The sequence below is a fragment of the Drosophila virilis genome, unplaced genomic scaffold (assembly GCF_030788295.1).
Source record: "Drosophila virilis strain 15010-1051.87 unplaced genomic scaffold, Dvir_AGI_RSII-ME tig00002378, whole genome shotgun sequence".
Classification (NCBI taxonomy): Eukaryota; Metazoa; Arthropoda; class Insecta; order Diptera; family Drosophilidae; genus Drosophila; species Drosophila virilis.
Genome location: NW_027212919.1, coordinates 1,976 through 11,135, shown reverse-complemented (window position 1 = coordinate 11,135; position 9,160 = coordinate 1,976). Strand labels below are relative to the sequence as shown.

The 9,160-nt window shown below is 33.7% G+C and overlaps 2 long non-coding RNA genes across 2 annotated transcripts; both read left to right on the top strand.

Moving 5' to 3' along the window:
- Positions 1-1,381: 1,381 nt before the first annotated feature.
- On the top strand, positions 1,382-6,786 carry LOC138911740 (uncharacterized). Its single transcript, XR_011417390.1, has 2 exons — positions 1,382-2,611; positions 2,705-6,786. It is a non-coding gene; the product is annotated as an uncharacterized lncRNA (long non-coding RNA).
- Positions 6,787-8,382: 1,596 nt separating this feature from the next.
- LOC116650232 (uncharacterized) lies at positions 8,383-8,949 on the top strand. The gene is made up of 2 exons (XR_011417391.1): positions 8,383-8,517; positions 8,572-8,949. It is a non-coding gene; the product is annotated as an uncharacterized lncRNA (long non-coding RNA).
- The last annotated feature ends 211 nt before the right edge of the window (positions 8,950-9,160 follow it).

The following is a 9,160-nucleotide window of genomic DNA, read 5'->3' as shown; positions in this document are numbered from 1 at the left end:
CGTTTTCGTTCTCAATTTTAAAAAAATCAAGCTGCATAGTAGCATTTCGTTGTATGGCGTTACTCATCTTAGTGGTCATATTGTCTTTGACTATATCATATAGCTGTCACAGGAACGATCGGTCTAAAACTAAGTTGTATGAAAAAACACTTTGTATTTCAAGATATCTTGACCAAATTCGGCATTTATTAGTTTTACCTTACTCCTCATATATATGCAAAATCATATAAGGATCAGACCACTATATCATATAGCTGTCATGGGAACGATCGCTCGAAAAGTAAATTGTTGTATGAAAAAACATTTAATTTTTCAAGATATCTTGAAAAAACATTTTGCTTATCAAGATATCTTGACCAAACTACTCCTCACTTATAGGCGACATTATATTAACTAAGTTGTATGAAAAAACACTTTGTTTTTCAAGATTTCTTGACGAAACTCGGCATTTATTAGCTTTACTAAACTCCTCATATATAGGCAAAATACTATTAAGATCAGACCACTATATCATATAATTCATATCATATAATTGCCATGGGAACGATTGGTTGAAATTAAGTTGTATGAAAAAAACTTTTTGTTTTTCAAGATATCGTAACCAAACTCGACATTTATTAGTTTTATTATGCTATTCATAAGAATGCAAAGTCCTATTAAGATCGTTACACTGTATCATATAGTCATAGGAACGATCTGTCGAAAATTAAGTTGTTGTATGGAAAATTTTTTTGTCATACAAGATATTTTGGTTAAACATATTCATATTTGCAAAATTTTATTTACATCGGACTACTATATCATATATCCCATTTTTTTTTTTATCAAAATATCTTACCCAAAGTCGGCATTAACTATTTTCCCTGTGCTTACGGGGAAAGCACTATAAGCATTATGAAAAGGTTGGGTCTGCAAGGGTATTAGATCTTTGGCATGCCGAAGATAGCCTTTATTTCTTGTTTCTTTTATGCTACTTGACCAGAGCCGGAAAGGTCTTATTAAATCCTGGATATATGATTAATAATATTAATATTTCATACCATTTGTTATATTCTTAATTTAATATCAGTTTTTTTTTGCTGTTTATAACTAAAAAGTCATGGAATTTTCCATTTTAAAATCTGGAATGTATTTGCGATAATAACCACAATAAGATTTAATTTTTGGCAATGAAAATTCTTGAATTTACGCGTTTGGAGTTTTAAATTTACCTGTCTTAATTTTATAAAAAAATCGTTGATTGTGGAGAAGAAAATAATGTCGTTCAAATAAAGAAGACATTGCTTGTATTTTAATCACGAATATTCATGTTCCTTTGGAAGGTTTCTGGTGCATTTTTAAGTCCGAAGGTCAATGGAGTATACTCGTTATGTCCGTATTGTAATAGGATAAGAGCATCATTGGTAACCCTAGCCAGGGTATTATAGTGTCACTATCTATGTTAATTATAACAGTACGATAAGTAAATATCGATAAAGAAAAGCGGCTGCAGAGAAGAAGTGGAAGGCAGTCTCTCTACAGTACTAGCAGTAAGAAGACGTGTTGTTAAAAATAAAAAGGCAACCCGAACATAAGTTAAATCAACGAAGAAAATCATACTATTACAATATCAGAAGTGGGATTGACTCAGAGAAAAAAAAAAAAAAACACAACAAAATGGAAAATATAAATATAAATGACGTGTCAATAGCGACATTGAAAAGTTGGTTGGCATTACTAAATTTGCCAACAGAGGGTACCAAAACTGAGCTGATGGCGAGATTAAATAAGGTACCAGTGGATATCCGAGACGATGCTGCAAAGGAACTTGAAGTTCAACGTAACAAGGAACAGACAATTGAGGCTCAAAATGAGTTGCAAAACATAATGCAACAACAGCGTGACGAAATAGCAAATGGCGCCGAGATGCTGAAATTGATGCGTCTCGAAATTGAAGCGTCTCGAAAATTCCTAGAAGAATTTCAAGTAACGGTGAACCGCAACTCGCACATCGGCGGGAGCGACGGGGGAGAGCAAGAAAGTGAAGTCGGCGATTTATTGCAGCTAGAGGATGGTCACACTGAAGAAAGACCACGGTCGACGGATGGCAACGCTGGTGCAGCTGATTACACTGGAACGGATGGCAACGCTGGTGCAGCTGATCACGCTGGTGCAGCGGGCAACGCTGGGGCAGCTGGAAGGATCGACGAAAGTGGCAACGCTGTCGGAGGCAACTTAAATAATTGCATCCAAACTGGAGCGATGATGTTAGCCAAGGAAATTTTATTAGAATTTACTGGAGAAAGTGAGGTGCGTAAATGGGTAATGCAATTCTTCAATGTGGCCAAGATCTACAGACTAAATGATATGCAACAGCACTTGCTTTGTATAAGCAAATTGAAAGGCGGTGCTTTGAAGTGGTTGCATGCAGACCCTATGCGCATCATTGCTCCGATTGACGAGATGCTAAATCAATTGGTTTTGGCCTTCGGGGGAGGATTTTCGAAGTCGGAACTACGACAGAAGTTCGAGGATCGGGTTTGGAAACCAGATGAGGTGTTCGCCACATATTTTAGCGAAAAAAGCATATTGGCACAGGACATCAACATTGATGTAGAGGAGTTAATGGAGGGTATTATTCGAGGCATACCTTGCGAAAACTTGCGCACTCAAGCTAGTATGCATTGCTTTACCAATCCGGCTCAAATTTTACGTGCGTTTGCAGCTATAAAGTTGCCAATTAAACGGGTACGAAACCATGTAGTGAAACAAACTGCACAGGAAGCACAGGCGGACAAACAACAACGTTGCTACAATTGCAATGTTAAGGGCCATTGGGCCAAAGATTGTTTAAAGCCCAAACGGGAGGCAGGATCTTGCTATGCGTGCGGCTCAAAGGATCATTTAATAGCAGGATGTCCAAATAAAAAGTATGATATGGAAAACAAATATGTAAGATACTTAAGAATTCATTTTAGTAACTCATTTAACAAATCAATAATTGCAGAATGCCTTATAGACTCTGGCAGCCCTATTTCATTTTTAAAGGAAAAGTTTGTGCCATTAAAAGTAAAGCGTATGCCAGATGCAAATTCGTATGTAGGTTTAAATGAAAGTAAATTGAAAAATTTTGGAAAAATTTTATGTTTTATGAAGAAAAAGTTAATAAATGTTTATTTTAATGTTATAATTGTGGCAAATGAGTCTATGAGGTATGACGCTGTGCTTGGTAGAGATTTTATGGATTCTTTTGGTTTAAATATTGATTTAAGAACATTAAAAATTGTGAACGGGCATAAAGTTGATCACCAGAATAATGGTAAAAATGATATCATAGCTACAAGCTACAAAGAAAAACAAAAAAAAGTGGACGATGAAGATATCAAACACGAGCAAAATGAAACTATATTGTTAAATGATAAAATCGTTAATAAGGAAATAGTCAGTAATGAAACTGGTAGTGATGAATTAGTTAGTGAGAAAATTGTTAGTCCGGAAACGCTTGGTGATAAAGTTGGTAGTGATGAGATAGTTAGAAATAAAATAATTAGTGGTGAAATAGTTAGAAATGAAGTGATTGGGATCGAAACTGTTAGTGATGAGATAGTTAGTTATGGAGAGCTTAAGCTCGAACCTGATAGTGAAGAAGTTGTTAGTGATGAAATTATCTATAATCAAACCGGGATTGAAAAAGTGATTATAGAAGATATAGGAAACAGTGCAGTTAAAATTAATAATCATGTTAATGAAGCGCCAGTGAATAGCGAAATCATGGGAGTGTTAGAAGAGAATTTTGAGAAGGATATCTTAACAATAAGTTGGGAAGATTCTAACAAAAGAGAAAATATATATATTTTAAGTGAAGATATTGATTACAGCACAAAGTGTGAATTTGAAAATTTATTTGAAAATACTTATGTAAAAGCGAAAAGGCCAAATCAGCCAAAATTAAGACATGAGTTAAGCATAAGATTAGAAAACGACAAAGTATTTAATTGTACACCTAGGCGGTTATCTTATATGGAAAAAGAAAAGTTGCAAGAATTATTAGACGACTATTTAAAAGATGGAATCATTAGGCCAAGTTGTTCAGAGTATGCATCACCTATAGTACTAGTGAAGAAAAAAACTGGAGACATGAGGTTATGTATTGATTTTAGAAGACTGAACAAAATTATATGTAGAGACAACTACCCGCTACCATTGATCGACGATTTATTAGACAGACTATGCGGAAAAACAGTATTTTCAAAGTTGGATCTAAAAAACGGGTATTTTCATGTTTTTGTTAATGAGCAATCTATTAAATACACTTCATTTGTTACCCCTTTAGGACAATATGAATTTCTTAGGATGCCCATGGGTTTAAAAACTGCGCCACATGTATTTCAAAGATTTGTTAATAACATATTTTGTGATATGATAAAAGATAATAAGGTAATTGTTTACATGGATGATATTATGATAGCAAGTACAAACATAAAGGAACACATGGAGACCTTAAAGGAAGTGTTTATAAGACTGGTGCAAAACAAATTAGAGTTGAAATTAGATAAGTGTGAATTTTTTAAAAGCAGCGTTAAATATTTAGGATTTGTGGTGGATAGTAAAGGCGTTAGGGCTGATGAAAAAGGGTTAGAAGCGGTTAAATCCTTTCCAATACCAAACAAAATTCAGGGAGTACAAAGTTTCCTAGGGTTATGCTCCTACTTCAGGAGGTTCATTTTAAACTTTTCTATATTAGCTAAACCCTTATATGATTTATTGAAAAAAGATAAGAAATTCAAGTTTGGAGAAGAGGAGTTTAAGTGTTTTAATATGTTAAAAGATAAATTGTTAGAGGCGCCAGTACTATCAATATATAATTACAAAGAAGAAATAGAACTACATTGTGATGCCAGCGCAGTGGGATTTGGGGCTGTTTTATTTCAAAAAAAAGAAGATAGGAAATTACACCCGATTTTTTATTTTTCTAAAAGAACAACCGAAGTAGAGTCTAAATATCATAGTTTTGAGTTAGAAACGCTAGCCATCATTTACGCATTACGCAGATTTCGTATATATCTGCAGGGAAAACGATTTAAAATAATGACAGATTGCAACTCTTTAACTTTAACGCTTAACAAAATAGATTTAAATCCGAGAATTGCTAGATGGGCGTTAGAACTACAAAATTACGATTTTGAGTTAGTGCATAGATCGGGCAAGCAAATGCAACATGTGGATGCGTTAAGCAGATGTTATGAGGACATTTTAGTTATTGAATCCAATAGTTTTGAGGACAATTTAGTTATTTGCCAAAGCAAAGATGACAAACTGGTAGATATTAGAAAGATGTTAGAAAAAGAAGAGCACAAGCTATTCGAAATGAGAAATGGGGTCATTTACAGAAAAACAAATGATGGCAGATTAGTTTTTTATGTACCAAAGGATATGGAAGAACATGTACTTTACAAATATCATGATGAGTTGGGACATGCTGGGAGAGATAAGATGATCGATGCCATTGGAAAGAGTTACTGGTTCCCATATATTAAGGAAAAAGCAATAAAGCATATAGGGAATTGTTTAAAATGCATTGCCTTCGCCCCCAAGACGGGTAAGAGTGAAGGACTATTACATAGCATACCGAAAGGAAACAAACCGTGGGAGATGATCCATATAGACCATTATGGACCAATTAATGCAGGAAGGGCTAATAAATATATATTGGCGGTGGTTGACGGATTTTCAAAATTTGTTAGACTATATACAGCAAAGACAACAAGTACGAAAGAAGCGATTAAGGCATTAAAAGATTATTTCAGAGCGTATAGTAGACCTAAGTTCATTGTATCGGACAGAGGGAGTTGTTTTACTGCAAAAGAGTTTGATGAATTTTTAAAAAATGAGGGAGTAACGCATATTAAAATAGCAACGGGTTGTCCGCAAGCAAATGGTCAGGTGGAAAGGTTGAATAGAGACTTGGGTCCGATGATGGCAAAAATGGCGGAGCCAGAAAATGGTTTACATTGGGATGTTATTATAGAAAATGTTGAATATGCAATAAACAACACACAACACAAAAGCATAAAGAAATTTCCAAGCGAAATGTTATTCGGATTACAACAGAAAGGAAAAGTTGTTGATGAATTAAAAGAAAAATTAGAAGAGTTTACACAGGTGAACACGTGTGATAAAAGAAATTTAGAAAATATAAGAAAGAGTGGAGAAATATATCAAAAAGAAGCTCAAATCAGAAATGAAGAGCGGATTAATAAAAAGAAGAAAGTATCAGTAGAATATAAAATAGGTGACTATGTCATGGTAAAAAATTTTGATAGCACACCAGGAGTTTCAAAAAAGTTAATACCAAGATATAAAGGGCCTTATAGTATAGAAAAGATTTTAAAAAATGATAGATACTTGTTAAAGGATGTAGAAGGCTTTCAATTATCTCGCAACCCGTACGTTGGTATCTGGAATAGCCAAAACTTTAAGCATTGGATGCGAAAATAGGCAATAAGCATTAGTTATAAAGATAGATACACATATAAAAGACAGAGATCGGGAGCTCTCTTTGTCAGGATGGCCGAGTTGTAATAGGATAAGAGCATCATTGGTAACCCTAGCCAGGGTATTATAGTGTCACTATCTATGTTAATTATAACAGTACGATAAGTAAATATCGATAAAGAAAAGCGGCTGCAGAGAAGAAGTGGAAGGCAGTCTCTCTACAGTACTAGCAGTAAGAAGACGTGTTGTTAAAAATAAAAAGGCAACCCGAACATAAGTTAAATCAACGAAGAAAATCATACTATTACAGTATTTAGAAGAAAGTGCTCTTCTATCGATTGATTTCTGATCTAACTCAATCTTATTGAAAACACTTGTTGTAAAATATAATCATCTTCCTAATTTTCCAGAAATCTCGTTTATGTTTTATTTCGGAAGTTGATCATTAATTGTAGTGTCCTTCAATCCTGTAATCGACCACTAATCAAACTTTTGCCTTTTTTGGTACTATCTATAAGGAAATACAAAGAATGCATGTTATAGTAAAGGGAAAATTCATGTATGCAAACTATCTGATCTTGTCAAAAGAGTTATTTAAGTGCAGTTATGTCATGGTTATAATGGACGATGGTATATGAAGGAAATGTTTCCTCATATTTATTGACGACCGAGTGCTAATAAGAATCTTTAGCGTATTGCAGTAAATTTTGTTCGAAACCCTTGCCGAGGGTATTATAATTTTGTCGTGAAATATGATAGGCATAGAAGGACACATCTTTTTGAACAGTATCAACAGCCGAGCTACAGCTATCTCCGTCTGTTCGTCTGACTGCTTCTATGCAAACTAGTCTCCCAGTTTTAAAACTATCATCATGAAACTTTCCAGAAGTTAGAAGTCGCAGTACAAACGCCAGAACCAGCTGGATCGGATACTATTTGCGACCCTAATTATTTAGTCATGGATAACAATAACTCTGCGAAAAATATATACCAAGCAGGAGACCCTGAAAATCTAAAAGCAGGTACTAATCACAATCAACACCATTCTTTATGAGCAGATACAATTAAGAGATTATAAGAGAAGGACGACACAAAAATCAGTACAGAAACAAACATATCAAAGACATCTAATTTTAAATTGTTGATTAATTGGAACTATAGCTCGGTCGAATTTATACCTGACAAAACTAACTACACAGATGCGCAAACAATAATAAGCCCAAATCATATAATAAATTAGGAAGACACTGTTGAAATATAATTGGCATTACAAATGACAAAGTTAAATGTAAATTACACCTTGTAACTCGGATAAAAAGTGATATATGATAAGATATTCTAGGTCACAAATATGCCTTTCAGAATACTATGGTGTATCAAACTGCGCGCTCGTTTCCTTTGGAAATAAATAAAAAGTTGCAGAACAAGTTTGTTCCCCGTTTCAAATTCAAATATAAATCCAACCTATCCACCGCCACATAGAACGAACGTACACATAGCACGGCGTACGATACAATCCTTATTAAAATTATAGTTGTGTATATGCATTTTGGTGTATGTTAGCTCATTTCTTTCATTTGTGCTTTTATTTTAATGCAAGTTTTAATAGCGGTGTTCTTAAATGATTTTGATTAAATTAAAAAAAAAAAAACCTGGTTAAAAACCCAAATAAAATTATCTAAAATTATTAGTACAAGGCCTAATCCGCTGGCTTGTCTAAATCACCGGGTCACCGCTCAACTGTTTTTATTATTGATAAATTATTACGTGGTTCCTGTGGACTATAATGGTAATCTAAATAAATTTAATTGGTCTGTGACACTTTCCATCTTAATTTATAATATAAGTTTTCTTTCCTGTTAATTTCGTATTATTTTTTATTGAGTAAAATATTTTTTCAACAGGCGCACCTTAAAGCAGTCCATCGAGAACTCCAATATTAAAAACCGATTAGCTGAAACTCAAAAAGCCAATGAAGCACTTAAACGAATGTTATCGCACATGCCAACAGTGGAAGTCAAACATAAACTTGTTGTACAACAGGTATGGTTGAATTTTATGACTATATCGTACTTATATATGATTTTAATCCATTAGCGTATTAATCGACAAATGGCCAAAAAGCTAAAAACTCTGGCGGCGGAAAGATCCCTTGATGAGGTTGAACTAAATGTTCGGCAATGTACTATTAAAAAATATGCAGAGCAACTTCATGGGATGAGGGAATTGGCTCTCACATATGCCACAAACACAGATGGTGTTGAAATGGGAAATAATATATTAATGGAACATGATGAAGAAATACAGATTATGACCATCGAGAAGCAGAAGTTCATAGAATGTGCTCCATACTCTGAAGCTGATACTAACACTTCATTAATATGTGAAAGAACTTAAAAGGACTAAAAACTATTTATAAGTGATATTGTTAAAATTTGTAATTTATATTTTAATAAAAGTAAGTTAGAGTTAACATTTTATTACAGAAGTAAGAAAATATAGTATATGAAAGAAATTAGAATATAAATAAGAACATGAACACCATAATTATTTCAGAGGTAGTAATCATACACCAATTCTCATTGACAAAAAAGGTGAAACAAGGATATTAACTAAGCTCAGAATGCGAAGAAGAATGTAATTTTTATAATAATTTTCTTGGTTTGATTCATTTTTTTAAATAAAT